At 48.9% G+C, this 17078-nt stretch overlaps 1 protein-coding gene across 2 annotated transcripts in view; it reads left to right on the plus strand.

The window, feature by feature from the left end:
* The first annotated feature begins 1203 nt into the window (after positions 1-1203).
* HRAS (HRas proto-oncogene, GTPase) overlaps positions 1204-17078 on the plus strand; it is a 39962-nt gene continuing 24087 nt past the window's right edge. For both annotated transcript variants that reach the window (XM_063398273.1, XM_063398274.1), the window contains exon 1: positions 1204-1588. The gene's annotated coding sequence lies outside the window, so the exon portion shown is untranslated. The remainder of the gene's footprint in view (positions 1589-17078) is intronic.

Consider the following 17078-nt stretch of genomic DNA (forward strand, 5'->3'; position numbering starts at 1 on the left):
CCTGCACAACTCTCTCAACGGGTATCCTTAGAACATGTCTAATCTGCTCTTGCTGCGAGCTCTACAGGGCATGAGCTTTCTTTTTACTATGTGTCAAGCGTAGTATCTAGAACAATGGTTTTTAGATCGATTTTCAGATTACTAACTACTTTTCTAATGGAAACAATAAATTGTAAAAGTGTGCTTGAAACATACGTCAGAGAGAACAGCGCCTTTCCATTACCAGGAATGCGTACTTTATTTGACATCGTATTCTGCATCAAAGTTTGATTACTTCTGCAAGCTGCTGGATAATACAGTGACTATGCAATCCACTATCCCGTTTCCAAATAGTAACAGGGGGATCACGGTGCCCAAGAGTAGAAAATGTCTGATGTAATGTGACAGAACGGGAAGCACTGCATTGACAGACCCAATTTCAGGACATGAAGCTTGAGTCCATCAATATTTACTAGCTCTGCTTCAGCAGGGCTCCTTGTGGGACCCAAACAGGATCAGACAAGAGCCTTTCGACACGCTTGGACCTTCATCTGAAATTGCAGTAATTCTGCTCAGACAGTGCGTATCTCTGCTGCCAAGCCTAACTGAACCCCATCTGCCTTACACAGAGTCAGTTCAGGTGTCTTTTCTTTTGTGGCCTTAATTGCACTTGAGTGATTTGGAGTCATCTATTTTTCTAGGCATTTCCAGGAGCCAGATAAATGCACCCTGTGAGCCGAGGTTAGCGCATCGCGTTATCAGGCAGGACCGTGACTGGCAATCAATATGACATTTCAGGGGTGTCTGGTCCTCCTCCCCAGAACGCCTCCGTGGGGCGCCGACAAAGGCAGCGCAGCCCCGGGCAGTCCCGCGGGGAGGGCGGGCTGTAGAGCGGCGGCCGCCAGGCCTTCCCCTCCCCTTGGGTGCGGGGCGCTCCTGCGGAGGGGCCGCCGCGGGGCGGGAAGCGCAGGCGGGTCCCCGAACGGAAAGGACGCGATCCCGGCGGCTCCCGGGGCGCGGAGGCAGCAGGGGTCACCCGCCGGGGCGAGGCAGCGCCGGCCCCCCCGCAGCCGCCGCCGCCCCGGGGACCGCCCCGGGGACCGCCCCGCGGCCGGGCGGCGGCGGGCGGGCGGCGGCGGTGATTGACGGGCGGCGCGGCCCACCGGGAGGGCGGAGGCGGCGGGGGCCGCCAATCAGAGGCGGCGGGCGGGCCCCGGGCGGCTGGGGGGCGGGGCGCGGGCTGGGCGTGTGCCGCGGCCGCCGGCGGGGCGCGCTCCCGCTCCGCTGCCGCTCTCCCCGCACGCACATTGTCCGGGCGCGGCGGCGGCTCAGCGCCCCGGCGCCCCGTGCCAATGCGGGGCGGGCGCGGCACGCCGGGGGCGCCTCCACCACCGCGGTGGAAACTTCCCCTCGCCGCCGGGCCGACGCGCGGCTGAAGCCCCCGGCGGGGAGGAGCGGAGCGGGGTTTCGCCCGCCTGGGGGGGCGCCTCGTCTAGTTTGGTTTTTGCTACGTTGGAAGGGCAAAAGCGAATAATACTGTTACCCGGCTTTAAACTTCCGCGCCCCGCTCTCCAGGACGCGCATCCCGCCCGGCGGGGTGGACGAGGCGGTGAGTGGCCGCCGGGAGCGGGCTGGCGCTGGCGCTCGCCGGGGTGGGTGGGACGCGCCGTCGCGCAGGGGCAGCGCCCACCGGCTCGGCGGGGCCGGGGCGGCAGCGCCGCCGCCACCTGTTAGCGGGGCTGTTCCCCGCCGCCGAGTGCCGCTGTGCTGGGGCTGTCCCCGCCGTGCCCGGGGCGCGGTGAAAAGGGACGCACCCTCGGCCCGGTGGGCGGCGGCGGGGCCGGGGGTGTTGGGCGCGGTGGCGGCCACCCACCTGCTCGCCTGGCCGCGCCATGGCTCTGCTGCCTGGGCGCTGCCTGCCCACCCGAGCCCCGGCAGGCCGCCGCGGTGGGAGGGTGGCGGGGTACCATCAAGCCAGAACCTCTGTACCCCCTTTGCACTCCATTCGCTCTGCCCTCCATCCCCTGCCCTCCTTCTGCACCCACTGCACGTTCCTCCTGTCCTCAGCCTCCCAATCTACAGCCCTTTTTCCTTCCCCCCCCTTGCCGTCCCGCTCCCTTCCATATCTCTTAGCTGCAGCCGTGTTCATCTCCTCTTCTTCGCACCCCCTGTTTGCAGCCCGCTGCGCCCGCCTTCCCTCATCCCCCTGCATCCCTCACACCGCTCCTGCCGTGCTTCAGAGGGACAGCACCAGGCTCGCCCCTCTTTGCCAGAGCAGGTACCCGCTGGGCTCTGGCACGCCTCAGGAGAGCCCAGCTCCTTGGCGGTGCCAGGCGCCGCCAGGCCCGGAGCGACGCGCCGAGGGGGCAGGCAGGTGGCGGAGGTGCAGGGATTGGTGTGCATCGGAGAGCGAGCGAGCGAGCGAGGTCCCCTGTTCTGCGAGCAGGCGGCTCTGCGGAGCTGGTGACACCTCCCCGTCTCGTAGGGACGCTCGCCGCCGGGGCTCTGCGGCGTGCGAGGCTGCCTGCGCCCTGCTGCCCTGCAAGGGAGGCCGCGCCGTCCGGGGCTGCAGCGCCTTCACCCCCAGTGAAGGTGCATCTGATGGCTCGCTTGGCTATACAGGTCCTGTATGTGGGGATCCCCTGTGTGTATCCCCTGTATGGGGATGTGTTTTAAATTGCCTCAAGCGGTGGAGCATGCCTGGAGACAAAAGAGATGGTGAGAAGTCAGAGTGGACTGAGAAACTCTGGAGCTGATGGAGAAATGCATGGGACAGCTGGAAACAGGACTGTGCAGCAGGAATGGCTTGTTAAGCCATTGCATGGCAAGTCAAGCCATTGATTATTTCAGTGTCCCAAGTTGGATGGTCATCTCTCTTGTGGCCTGTGATGTGCGGGTTGCTCCTGGGTAGGTCTTTGAAATGCAGAAGGGGTACAAACTCCTGGTGAGGCTGTGTCACGATGTACTTCAGTCTGGTTGGCATGGGTAGGATGCAGCTTGGAGCAGGAGCTGGTTTTGAGTGGAGGAAAGCACATGAGGCTTGGTGTGGACTCAGCTAAAGAGTTGCTGTAGTCAGAACTGCTGATGTGTTTATCCTTCACAGCTCTGAAGTATTTTAATTCTACAGCTGGTGATTTTCCCAAGTGTTTTTGAGACAGCCATGACTGAATCCATGTGTATCCCTCCCCTGTGTGTCTGGTCCTTTCCTTCTCCTTGTAAAATGTTTTTCCTGTGTGATTAATAATGTGCCAACTGCTTCATTTCAGCACTGGGGAGGCTGATGCTGATTGATTTCCCTGTTCAGTCTTCTCGGTGGGTCTGGAGGCTGATGGGTGTTACCACTGCAGAAAAGTCTGCTTTTGGGTGGGAGCTGTCAGCAGTCTTTTTTTTTATCTCAGCGAACCTCTTACTTCTTTTAATTAAAAAGAGATGAAGTATGCGTGGTAATACCCTTCATGTTTACATTAAAATGATCTTGTAATTAGCAATAATTATCTCAGTTTGGGATACTGCTGAGATATTTAAACAGGACTTACGACCTGAGGGACACTTTTCCGGCCCCAGGGAGTTGCCCTTGTTGTGGTTCTCTCCTGTGGTGAATTTGATTCTTGGCTGCTGCCCGTGGTAAGGGTAGAGGAGCAGTGGGAGTAGCCTCGTGTTCCTCTGATGTCGGCCTAGAAAGCCACGGCCACGGTTCCCTTTCTGAGCCTGGTTCTGCTTGCCAGGGCTCCCTGGCAGCCTGCACCACGTGTGTGGGGATGGGCTGCCTTTGATGCCTTTCACCCCATGGTCTGAGGATTTTCAAGGGGACCTTGCTGTTGTCTTGGGGGAGGGGGGATAAAAACAGACTGAAAAATTGCCAACTGACCTTTTTTTTTTTCCTGGTTCTCCCAGGGAGGTTTGGAGAGAGTTGCTGATAATGTGGGAAACTTTTCCCTGTGAGAGTAGAGATCCTGAGGCATCCTTGTCCATCTTTCACCTGACTTGCCTTCCCTTTAGGAGGAGCAAAGCTCAGCTCAAACATAAACATTTGCTTTCAGGTTGGATATGGCTCCCACTGCCTTCTCTGCTGCTACCAGTGCACCCCTAATTTACCTTTCTGTTAGGCTGCCCTTGGAGCATACCAGCTTTTCTTGGGGTGAAAAACCTTTATGGAGCAGAAAAGTTGAATATTGGGGAAACATTTGGCAAAATAAAATCAAGATAGAAAGTACTGCCTATAGAGAGGGATTCCATGTGGGAGGGTGGTGATTCCCTTCTGTCTCTCAAAATGAGTTATACAGTATACTGTATTTTTGTCAGTCTAGGAAAAGTGAAATGGTTGTGCTTCAAGTAATCTTTAATTGTAATTTATATCTAGCTTTCTATTTTAACAATTTTGAACTGTAAACTTAGAACCAAAGCTTATTAAGCAGGAGATAAAAATGTTGAATGCATGTTTGAATTTTGTATTAATCTAATAATATATTTATGACATGATGCTTGATCAGCTCTATACCTGGCCAAAGACCACAAAAGAGTGTTACTTAAACAAATTATTTGACAAATATGGATGAGATTAAATGAATTACCTATTTGCCAACTGCTGTTCAACTGATCTGCCATGGCATGTTCCTTGTTCTCTTATCTTTCCCTTCCAGTTCTCATTCCATTTTTGCATGGTTTATCTTTTCCTGAACTGCCCGTGGTATCTGTTTCATTTATCTCTTTTGTGTCATGGTTTTCCTTCCATTCTTTCTTCTGCCTCTTTCTTGAACCGCTCTTTCCATGCTTTTTGGGTCTAAAGTAGCCTTTTTTCTTATTTTTCTCTACCTTCCTGGTGGAGTTTTTTATTGAGCACTTCATAGTCAGCTCAACTAAATATGGTATGTGTTTAAACTCATAAAAATGTAAAACTGAACCCAGACTGTGTGTGAATATGAAGATGTTTGCTTGGTTGTAATGCTTCTCTGCTTCTCCCTGTGTTTTCTGGCTGTTGCAGGAAGGGTGTTCCTGCAGTTTTGAAGGTTTTCCCCAGCTCTCATTTTTGCTTGTGTTCTCCTTATGCCTCTTTCAAAAGTGAATTTGACTTTGTATATTAAGAAAGCAACCAGGATCAAATGGCAGCCCTTGTGTTGTTCCCTGGTTGTGTATCTGTATGCAACCTGCTTCCATCTGCTGTCTGACCAAACCCAGCCTTCCTGCCAGGCAGTTTTGCTTTCCTCCTGGCATCATCCTTCCTCCCCACTGGGTTTACAGCCAGGAGGTGTCTTTCAGTAGGGCAAAAGAAACGAGTGCTCTGGACATTTTCTGGTTTAACTATTACTTGAAGACTCTGTATGAAATTCAGGTTGACGAGGGTAGGTGGCAAGGGGTGAACAGGTCATTGTGCAGGTTATAGTGCATGACCAAGCAGTCACAATATTCAACTTTGACTTAGTATTAAAAAATGAAAGTCTCTTTAAAAATGAGGTTTCTGTTATGAAGAAGACTTGCTTTGTTTTGTGTACCCCGGGATGAAATCTAGGGGTGGGGAGGATAATTCAAAATCCATGAAAGGAATAGAAAACCTTGTCTTTCAGGGGAGGGAATTTGCTCTGCCTTGGAAATAAAGCTCAGGCAGTCCAGAGGGGTGTGATGGGAGTGCTCGGAGTGCGTGATTTGCCTCCGCTGATGGTTGCAGTGATGTTGCAGCAGTGCATGAGCTAAGCTGTGTATGTCATAGCTGTCTGCTTGAAGTACTGGGAGTTATGCCACGATGCCCCCTTGTACCCTGAAGGAAAGGTCTGTGCTGTACTCAAGTGAACAGTTCCACCTCTCCTCTGCCTTCTGAGGGGGTTTGTGTGACACTCGTGTGCACTGATACGGCGAGCAATCCAGGCAGCACGGTGTTGCAAAGCAGAATTGATTGGGGAGGATGGAGCCAAGACAGCTATTCTTTTGCAGTTAATTATTTACTGCAGGGAGAGAGAGAAGCTGATGATGTTTGGTTTATAATTACAGATATCCAGAGGTAAATACTTCAGGATGATCCAGTTTATTCCGTGTGTTGCTACCTATTTCTCTGTAATGTGGGACTAGCACTTTTAAATGACCGGCTCAGTAAAACCAAAACCCTGTTACCAACTTCTCACCAGTGGGACATGGTTCTGTAGCTTCTTGTGTGTGGTGCTAACTGACCTGAATGCCTGCAGAGGGAATAGTCTTTCCATGCTTACTGTCTTAATGCTTGACCTGCCTGTGGTGCCCATCTGACTGCAATGAGGGCTCTTGGAGCAGCTGATCTCTGTGCTGAAAGATAATTTTGTGGTTAAAGCCACAGGATTGTGAGCTGGGGAGTCCTGACCCCTCATCTGGCCTTGACTAAGCTGGTTGCTTATCTCACTGGACTTTTCTTTAGGAGGGATGCTGACCCAGCAGATAACTAGCAAATATCAAGACTATCTGCTAAAGGGGTAGGATGCCCTGGGTGAGGCACTCTGATAATGCAGAGGCAGTGGCAGCCCAGGTACTTGTGTTCTGCTGTGCTGTGGGCCAAACTTTAGGAGGATTTTTCCTTTTGCTTAGCTAAATCCATTATAGATCAGACTGCTCGTATGCAAGTTAAATTCAAGAGCTGGTGGAGCTGAGTTTATATGTGCATGTGTGGGAGCAGTAACTTGATGAGTACAAAAAAGAGAGATTGCTGCAATGTATCTTGGAAGATGCCTGTACGTCTTCTGCTTGTTTAGCATCCTTGAGAGAGCAGCAGACGTGAGGGAGAAGCTGTGGCCTGTGAAATGAAGAGGAACTTGTGATCTTACTTGGAGAAGAAGAGGAGCAAGACCTAAAAAGCCAGGGAGCAGGAGTGAAGTGAGGGATGCAGGTGTGCACTGCGGGGGCTGCTCCAGGCTGCCCTGTTCTCCCTGGGTAAGGCTCTGCAGAGACAGAAGCAGGGAGATCAGTGGAAAAGGCCTTGTGGAGGCTGTTTGGCAGTGGTGCCTTGGCTTTCCTGCTGGTCAGGGCTGAACCGAGGCATGGCTGGCTGGCAGTGGAAGCGCATGGGGCCGTATTCCCTGACAAAGGCAAACCAGTGAAAAATCTCTGGCCAGCAAGTGCTTGTGCCTGAGGCGAGCTGGAATCTTGTTTAGAGGCTTGCTGAGAAGTGAGCTCTGTTCATCAGCAGTTTTTTGGGGTAAGAGGCAGCCATTGTGTTGGCCTGCTCCAGGATCACATTGAGCGCTCTGACACTCCGTGCTATCTTCAGCGATTCTGTGGCTTACATCCAGCTCCATTCAGCCTGCTTCAAACCATGTGTATAGAATAAACTTGAATGTATAAATTTGGAGCCTGCAAGTGATGGGTTCCTTCCCACCCCAGATAGCCACTGCAGCAGCCAGAGCAGTCAGTATTCCTGGTGTGGCACTAGGTCCTCTGTTTCTGGAGTGATTGTAGCAGCCGTGCTCCTTCTCTGCTGGTGGCTTTGCACTGGATGTCAGGGGCTTAATGTTATGTGAGGGACTGGAATTCATTCTCCAGGAAAAGGCTGGGCCTGAGAAACTAGGCTTTGATTGGTATGATAAATAGATAAAACAGTAGTTGATTATGTTGAGTAAATAAAACATCACTGTTTCTTCTATGGGACTGATTCTGGCTTGTGTGTATGCTAATTCTGTGATTAATTTTTTTCATTGTCTCCCCTTGGATCTCTGTCTGTAGATGCAATGTCTCCTTTTGGGCCCTGGTCTGTTAGACTCCTGCTGTGAACAGCCCAACTCTGCTTTGTAGATGCAAACCTAGCAAATGCTGGTGAAAGCAGGAGATCCCTCCTGCCTGGTGTGTGCATGCACACCCCTTGCTTCCCCTCCTTGTATGCAGAGGGTGAATACATAACCTTAAAATGTAACCTTGGTCATGCAAGGTTTCTCCCACTCTTGTTTCTCCCGGCCTTTCCCTGATTTGCATGCTGCTGTAAGAGGCCAGTCGCCGTTTTCTGGAGGGCTTGTCCCACTTTCCACACAGGCAGCCTTGGGCGAGTGGTCTGCTCCCTGACCTGCTTCGACAAGCATGTGCTGGCTGCTGGCTCTGCTGATGTTGGAGGCAGGGTGAGGATCAGTGCTGGGGGCTAGGCAGGGGGAGGACATTGCTGTACTGCTGGGTGGTGTCACCTCCCATCTGGCAGTCAGTGTAGCTGCTGAAGGATGAGGAGCTGCACACAAATCCCTGCTTCACTTCTGCCTCATTGTTCTCCTGGGGTGTGTGGTGGCTGTACTGAAGTCTTAGAGGGTCAGATCTGCTCTCTCTCCTCCTAAGAGTACAGCTGCATGTCCTCCATCCTGCGGTACTCAGTTGCAGCTGATGGCTCTGTAGCTACTCTGGTGGCCCCTATAATTTCCAAATATCAAGGTACTGATTCTCAAAACATATGCACTGGAAAGAAATTACTACCATCACCATGGTGGAGGCAGGTATGAGAGTCAGATCTAGACCTGGAGAAGTGCTTCAGACCCTGCTTTTCCACAGAAACAAGGATATGTACTGGTGTGGCTCATAGTCACAGGGACATGTGCGGAGTCCCACCAGGTCTGTGGCAAAGTAGGGAGATAGATGGATGAGGGTGGAAATCTATGATTCATGAGCAAATTAGAATCATCTGATCCCCAAAATTACTGCACCTGATTATCAGGGGCCTGATAAGATATCCTCTGCTTCATATTCCTTCTATGATGAACACATTAATCTGTGTTCAGTAGACACTGGTTTGTACCTCTGCTGTTCCTCTTCCTCTGGGGTGTATATCTCAGCCAGCCACCCTTTTCCAATCTATGAAGTGTCCAGGCTTGGCTACCCCTCATATCTGCTAGAAGGTGAAAAATGGCCAAATATCTACCAGTGCCTATAGCTGGGGCACACACTGGGCAGGGAGAGGAGAGACGTTTTTACAACCCCTTGTTTTGCAGCTGGGAACTGGGGAATGAAAATTCACATGAACAGGAGGAGCCTAGAGCAGAGCTGAGAACAGAAATTGTTGTCCTAGTCTGGCACTTTGACTGCAAGGTCAGCTTCCCATTTCCTTCGGTAACTGATGAGTGTCAAAAGATTCAGCACTCGGCTGTTGACGTGTTGCTAATCTGATTTTCTGATCAGAGAAATGCTCTCTTATCACAGTGAACCCTGAGAAGGTGGGGGTTTGTTCCCTTTTATCATTTCAAGCAAGGCTGTCTTGACTGTTACTTTAATATTTTAGGTGTCTGGTCTTAGAAGTGATGTGAGTGGAGGGCTGGGATGGCAGTCCTTTGCATGTCAGTGTTCCAGGCTGTAAGTGGGACTTCTGTCCAAAGAAATGGATAGACCTCCCCTGGTAAAACTGAGTGACTTCTTGTGAAGACTTCTTACGAGTTAGAAAAACAGTAGAAGATTTGGTCAATGGAATAGAAATGTTGGAGGCCTCTGGAGGGGGATTGTTTTTAAAATCAGATGGCATTAGGATCTTAATTTGTGTTGGTGGCTGGTGATTGCAAAATGAGCAATCTCCCTGTTGGTTGTCTGCACTGAGGCACTTTTTGTGGAAAGATCTAAAAAACAGTATGCAGTTAATTGACCAAAATTTTGAAGTTAAAAAATAAACTTCCCAGGGGGAGAAAAAAAAAAAAGATGTTTCTTCAAGAAGTGGAAACCCTTTACTTTTTCTTTTCCAAAGCAGTTTCCGAGGCACCTAATCTAATATTTCCAAAACAATTCTCTGGCAGCCAGGGCTCACATGTTTTAAAAAACAGTGTAGAAAGGAATGTATCATGACAGTTTAATTTGTTGCTGAAATATGGACACCTCTGGGGTAATTCAGAGCAACCATGGAGTGGATGATAAACCTCTTCAGGATGGAAGGTGAGCAAAGGGAGGCTGCTGAGATGAAACCACCCATGCAGAGGTGTGATTCCTGGGATTTAGGTTTGTCTTCCTCCTTTGATTCTAATTGGGCTGTAGCCTGTTCGGATATTCTAAACAGGGCAGTTGTTGTTGAGTCCTTGCTGTGGCAACAAGGGAGGTTTTGGTGGTGATTCCTTGAGGGAGCTGGTAGGGAAGAGCCTCTGGTAATAGCCAGCTTTAGAGATGGGGAGGATTACAGCCCGGAAGGTACAGGTCCCTGGCTGGGGATTTGTAAAGGCCCAGGGTAGCTAGCTGGATTTTGTAGTCACCAATCCATGGATGCAAACTGAGCTGTAAAAGCTGGCTTGAAAATTGTGCTGTTTTAAAGGAAAAACAAGGCAATTGCCTTGGAAAGGGAAAGCAAGGATGTTCTTGAGAAGGCTAAGGAAAGCTCTCCTGGGTTTTAATGGAAGATGTACAGGTTAAAAAAAATAAGATGTATAGAGTTGCTTATCTGAAGTGTGCTCCTTGTGAAGAGGTGGGAAGCTGAGTGCCTAGGAGAGGGCTGGATTTTCTCAGAGCATGCTACTAAGTACATGGGTTTGTTTTTTTTTTTGGCAAGCCCTGCAAGTGCATTGCAACAGGGTTGTGAGGTCTTGTTCAGATTCAGCTGAAGTTGGTTGAACTCTATTGACTGCAGTGGCTGGGCTGGTGGGCAGTGCAGCATCTCTCAGGTCAGTTCAGGTTTTCATCTCCTTTGTTTCAAAGTCTCTGCACCTGGAATTAGTTTATTCAATTTGCAGCTTAGAGTAATTTCAGATGAAATCCCAGAGGAGGAGAAAAAGAAAAAGAACACTACCACATGAACAGATCAAAATAATCAAAGGGGTTGTGTTGAAGAACTGGGATGTGACTGGCAGTTGCTGCATGGAGGTGGACAACCAGCAGTCACACTTTCTCAGCATGGCTTGCTCTGCTGGGGCATTGGGAGCAAGTGCTGTTGGGATTAGAATGCAAGGGGATAATGTTTAAAATCTGAGGTAGGAGCCTGTGAGCTTGGTGACAACTGAATGCTGGGGTGGAAGAAAAAGCTCTGACAAGAATAAGTCACCCTTTCAGGGAGCTGAATTGAACTTCTCATTTTCTTCTGAACCCTTCAGTCCTACCATGGGTGAATGTTGTGCAGTCTCTTCTTTGCTTACTTTTTTCCCCCTATTTGATTTGAGGGCCCATTGTAGCAACTTATCCCCCATGCCTCCTGTTGTCAGGGAAGTTATTCTTCCTGCAATCCCCATCTGAGCTTAATTTTGTTATTTTCTGTAGCACGAGGCCTGATGGCTTCTCAAATCTCAGAACACCTCCTCCATCTCTCCCCTGGCCAGCCCAGCACATGACAGCTCCATTTAACTTGTGCCATCTGCTTTGGCTTCCTGCCCCTAGACTCATTATTTTGCTGTTGTCTGCATCAAGCTCCTGTGTTGACTGCCCCAAAGGATTGTATATCAGAAGTCGTGAAAAGAAGAGTCCTCAAGGCTGGCCTGTAAATCCCAAGTTTCCCTACTGGAAGAAATTGCAGTCCTCTCCCATGTCCTTGACCCAGCCCTGCTGCAGGTGTTCATCCTTCCCTGCCTGTCATGGTGCATCTCTCGACAGGCACAGAGTGAGCCTTGCGGCCTCTCTGGGTTCTCACAACACGAAGTGTTTGGTGCCTGGGATGTTCTCCTTTCTTCACCTGCTAACACAGAGGCAGGCTGAGACCTGCAGCTCTGCCTTCTCTTCAGCCATCCCCCAAAATTATTTGGATCCACTTGGAACATCATTACAGGGAATGTGTTGTGAAGTTTTCTTGATGGTAAACACTTAAGGGCATGGGCCTCTCATCTCCCACTTGAAGTGTGGTGTTACCCTCAGGCCTTAGGGACTGAAGTGCTTTCATGTTAGGTGCAGGGTGAGATATTGTTTCTCTGAGAAGCTTACCAGTAAAGTGCAAGATGGGGAACATCAGGGTGCAATTCCCCTATCCAGATGTTGGCATCTAACATCCCAGCCCCTCAGTCCCTCTAAACACACAGCAGAGGAAACGAGCACTTCCACCTCATCGTAATGCAGGTGGGTACCTGAAACAGATCTGTGCCTGTCTCTGTTCATTGATGATAGAGAGGCTCTGGGTGATGGGCTCTTGTGGATATATCTGTGCTGTAGGTGAGATGAGCCCCACCTTGACTAGCTGCACTGAGCATGCTGGGGTAGCACAAAAAGGAGGCAAGACTGTTAAATGTGATCTGTCCTTGGCTGTCTGATCTGGTAAGCGTGTTCATCTCCCTTTGGTCAAGAAGCTACCCTTCACTTTGATTCCTTGCTGGCCAAGAGTGGAGCAGAGGGATGTCATCCAGACAGCAACTGGAAGACTGAGTTAAACACCTCTAAGAGATGCTCCTAGGGCAGAGCTGCAGTCCTGTCCCAGCTCTGGACCAAGGGATATTTTAACCAAGTGAAGGCAGAAAGTGTAGGTATAAATGGAACAGTTTTGTCCTTGGCTCACCCTTTCATACTGAGGCCAGGTAGCTGCTAACATAGGTCAGGGGTTACTCTGGTACTTCTCAGGAGCTCCTGACCTCCTGCATGTGCCCAAACAGGTATCATATTGGAGCAGGGAAAGACATGAGACCTCTAAACCTAGCAATGCCATGGGGACTTCAGCAGGTGATAGCAGCAGGAACCCTCCACTGCCTCAAAAAGGGTTGCATGCTTGTGTAGGTTGTGTTCCAGGCTTGGTGGGTAAAACTCTTTCTATTAGGGAAAGAGAGCCTTTTTTCTAACACTGAAACACTGCTGAATGCCGTATTGTGGTTTTGAGGATGATGGAGTGAGTTTCTGTAGATTATATCCCATTTGACCTGAACCTTCGTGATTTCTCTGAAGACCATGGCATGGTCTGCAGGGAGCAGGTTGGAGGAGACCTAGAGCTGTTCTTGAAGGAACTAGAAAAATGAAGTTGAGCCAACTGAAAGGAATAAAGCCTGATAGCCTGGGGAGGATTTTCTTGACTGGTTGAGTTTCCCCTTTGATTTGGAGCACTTGTTCCATCATGCCTTTTGCTGGGGAAGAATTAGCCCAGTGGCAGAAATGCAGTATACTGGGTGTTTTGGGAGTGAGAAACCTGTGCACAGCAAGAGCCCACAGAGATTGAACTCAGCCTCTGAGTCTCTGTGCTGACAGCTGGTTGCAAGCCTGCTCAGTAGGGGATGGTGCCATGCCAGAGTCTTTACCCTCCATCTCATGCCTGTGTTGTCAGCATGATTCAATGCTACAACCCTGAAGAAGAGTCAGTTTTATACCCTGGTTTTTTTTGCTGTTGATACTCATGCTATATTTCCCATCACTTCAGACACCCATTAAATGCTGCTCTGGAGAGTCTGTCTAGTGTGTGCACTGCAGTCACTTCCAACTTTACAATAGCAGGAGGTCTCTTAGAGGTGAAATTTCTGGCTGGTCCTAGGTAGAAACACACATACTGTGCTACAGAAAAAGGCAAAAAATTACCTTATATTCCATTATATGGTGTATTTTCCTCACTTCACAAGGCATCTGATGTCTCCCTGCTGTCTTTTCTGGCTACATGTGTCCATCACAAACTTTTGTACTTTTCATCTAGAGAACAGACAAGGCAAGTATGAAAACCCTCAGGAGGTTTTTAATTCAGTAAGGGAGGTATATCAGGGCTTGCAGTTACCGTTTGTTTTTTCTCTGATCCTTTCCTTGTTGTCCTTTCCCTCTGACCTTTGGTACAGTAAACAGTCGCCAGTGTTTGAAGAGCGTCCCAACAGGAGGCACCTGGCACAGCGTCGGGTCCTTGCAGCTCCCGTGCATTCCTGGGCACGTGCTTAGGGCCAGCCTTTTGCTGGCATCAAGCTGCTGGCTGGATGCACTGTGACAAAAGAGTACTTTTTACTTGTTAATTTTAGCCACTGACAGCGTGCCAGTTGCCTTGTCATCAGGAGATGGTTTACAGGTCTGTGGAAGATTCGCAGCAGTGTCACTCTGCTGTTTGCTCTCCTGGTTGAGCAGGTGCATGTACAGGTCTTCAAAGCTGGTGGGAGAAACCAGCATCCATCCCTCCATCCATCCCTTTCACAAAGGCTTTGTAACTACATAACCTAACTAATTTTCCTAACTCGCTAATAACATATATATGTAATTAAATCTAGGCAGAGAAGGCCATATCGAGCCTTGGGCATGGGAAATTGTGTAATACCATCAAGTTGCCTTTTGTGTCCATGGTGGACCTAACCTTATTGCACCGAGAACTTCCTTAAGATTTTACCTTTAGAGTGGGAAGAGAACTCCCATTGCATGAAACCCAGTTTCCTCTGGTAGTCCACCAAAAGCTGCTTTGGTTTCTGATTCAGCTCTGCAAATACTGTCTAGTGGCTTCAGACTGGATATGAATTTGGCTGATGTTATTTCCCTTGTGAAGGCTAGAGCAAGGGAGAGGAAACTAAAGAAGCTTGTCTTAGCCTGAGTCAGCACTACAGAGTTGCAAGTTTCTGTAGATCCCAATGAAAGGCCCTTGCCTTATCTGTCTTGATATTTTGCTGGTTGCACAACTTGCACATCTCACAGATGCAAATATTTTCCTGGGGTTGGCCCTGGTTGCCCAAGGAGGGTGTTTGTTCAGATTCTCATGCTTTGCAATTAATATAAGCTTCTCAGCTCCGTGTGAGAGAATGAAAGGGAAGTGGTGCTAAGTGGTTTGTGTTTTTTTTTCCTCTCTCCGTATTGTTGATCCTCACCAGCTGGCTACTTTGAAGTGAGCATGTTGTGGTTTTTTCCATAAGGAGCAACGTGTTGCTGCAAATTCAGCTTCGGCGAGGTTGTGGGAGCTTTCGTCTGCTGGCGCTGCAGCTGCTGTGGGCAAGGCACAGACAGTACGTGGTGCTGTGGATGCCCAGCCCGTGAGCCTGCTCTGCCTGAGGGAACGCCAGCCCAGCCAGGTGGCAGGATCCTTCTTTCCCACTGCATTCCCACACTCACTTGGTGGTGCCTGGGAGATGCAAGTCCTTCCCTTGCTCCAGACCGTGTAAGAGCAGCAAAGTTCGTACCACGGGATGTTGTCAAAGGAATGAGAACCTGTTTCAAGTAAATACCTTTTCTCTGCCTCGTTCAGCTATGGCAGCCTTATCTTAAGAGGGCTGTATGAAGTGTGCTTGTCACAGCTGTGTCAGGCACCCACACAGCTCAGGAGATATTTTGCATGTTCTCTTCTGAGCTACTGGATGAAAAGTGGCTACTTCAGAGGGTAAACTGCCTCCATGGGTTTAAGAAAAGGGATCTAGTTTAGACCTAGAGAGCACACTTCATGTTTAGGTACGGTGGAAGACCTTTGGAGTCTTTTGACTTTGAACTTCATGAAGTCTCTGTTCATTGTGTTTTTCAGAATACTCTCTGAACTTGCATTTTTGTTTTGTGCTCTGCAAAAGCAACAATTCCTTTGGGGCTGTAGAATAAAGGATAAAACACTTGCTTAAAGTGTATACTCGTAGAATAAAGAATAAAGCACTTGCCTAAAGTGGTGTGGAGAAGTTGTCACCCTGTAAAACTCATCCTGGGCCACTGGCTGTGTGTTTCACAATGACCTTGGCCAGTCACACTGGTGTCTTAGGACCATGCAGCCTTTTGAAAGGGAGGGGGAAAAGGGCAACTACATGAACTTTTGCATCTGATCAGGGTTTTGACTGTTAGCTTAATTCACATTTGCTGTTGGAGTTGACGTAGTATGTCCTGAGTTTGATCAAAACTGAGCAAGTAAGGGAGAATGAAGGCTGTGGAATGGCAGCCACCACTTCAAACAGCTTCTTTATGGAAGCTCTCCATTTGGGCAAGAAATACTAATCTCAAATATATTTTCCTTCTATGCAGATCTTCACCTTCTGTGTCCTAATCTTAAGTCTACAGGTGAAAGGCAATAATGGTAGATCCTAGAGCCTAATCAGCCTTTGATGGAGGGAATTGATTAAGAGTGAGACAAGCTCTACTGTGAGTTTTTAAGGATGGATGGATTGTGAAGCTAAGTTGACAAATTTAGTCTTCTGAGCTCTATTTTTTCCTTACTGTTGGAATGGGAATTTTTATCTTGTATTAATATACTCACAAACCATTGCAGCTTGTCTTTTTGCTTGAGTAGTGCTTCAGGTTAAAGTTGGCTGGTTTGGCCTGTGAGATGGTGGTTTTCTGTGGGATTTTCTCATTTTTAGAAAAAGCTTTTTGCAAACACTTGATTCATTTCTTTAATTAAATTTTACTTCTTCAGTTGACATTCCTGTGTGGGAACAATGAGAGCTGTGTAGGAACTGTACCCACTACACCATGCTGTGGCCTTGAAGGTTCACTGTAGGGACACATATGGTCCTCAGGGTGTTGCTTTCTGAATTTAAGAGGATTTTAAGGGAGAAACCAAGCAGCAGTTTATTTCTAGCTAGGTGTGAATGATGTACAAGATTGAGAGACTGCTGGATGTTCCTTAGGAACCCTGACAAACAACTCGTAGTGAGCTCCACTACCCACCCTTAAGTGAAGAGTGAGCTTTATCAGCACATTACCCTGTTCAAAATCTAACTGGCAGCTTGTCTCTGCCTGCCCCCTGTGAAGGTATATGACCATGTTTGAGATCTCACTATATTGGCAAGACTAAAAATTCAGAGTTCAAGTTTAAGCTCCGAAGTTACTCTTCTGGCAAAGAGATTTTTGTCTTACTAGGGATCTGAGGAGAGTAGAGCCTCTGACTGCAGATACTGTTGTGGTTCTCTGCTCCCTTAAGGAAAAAAAAAGCCAAACCCCAAATCACCAGAACTCTGAAAGAGGTTCTTGTCCAAAAGTGAAGATTTTCTGTAGTTCTTCTAAATGACTGTTTCCTCAGGGGGGTTATTTTCATAGCTCATGTGCAATTCTTTAATCCAGCTCAAAGCCCACAAGACAGATGGGGTCATGACAAGAGCCAGGACATTTGCATGATCTTATTAGACTGGATCATCTTTAACAGTGCCAGTTCACATCACCTGTCCATTTCTTGCTTTTTCCAAACCACTGGGGAAAGAAATAGAACCCCTACCAGCCTTGTGACATTTAGCATTACTCAAACAGTGTTGCAGTCTGGAATGGCCAGCAAAGGGCAAATTTTGTGGGTGTGGGTGAGCAGAATTGGAAAGGAGCCTCAGATCACACATAGGACCGGGCTCCCAGTATTTGAACAGTGCCTTCATAGCTGTTACAGTCTG

The sequence above is a fragment of the Prinia subflava genome, chromosome 5 (assembly GCF_021018805.1).
Source record: "Prinia subflava isolate CZ2003 ecotype Zambia chromosome 5, Cam_Psub_1.2, whole genome shotgun sequence".
In the NCBI taxonomy this organism is placed as follows: domain Eukaryota; kingdom Metazoa; phylum Chordata; class Aves; order Passeriformes; family Cisticolidae; genus Prinia; species Prinia subflava.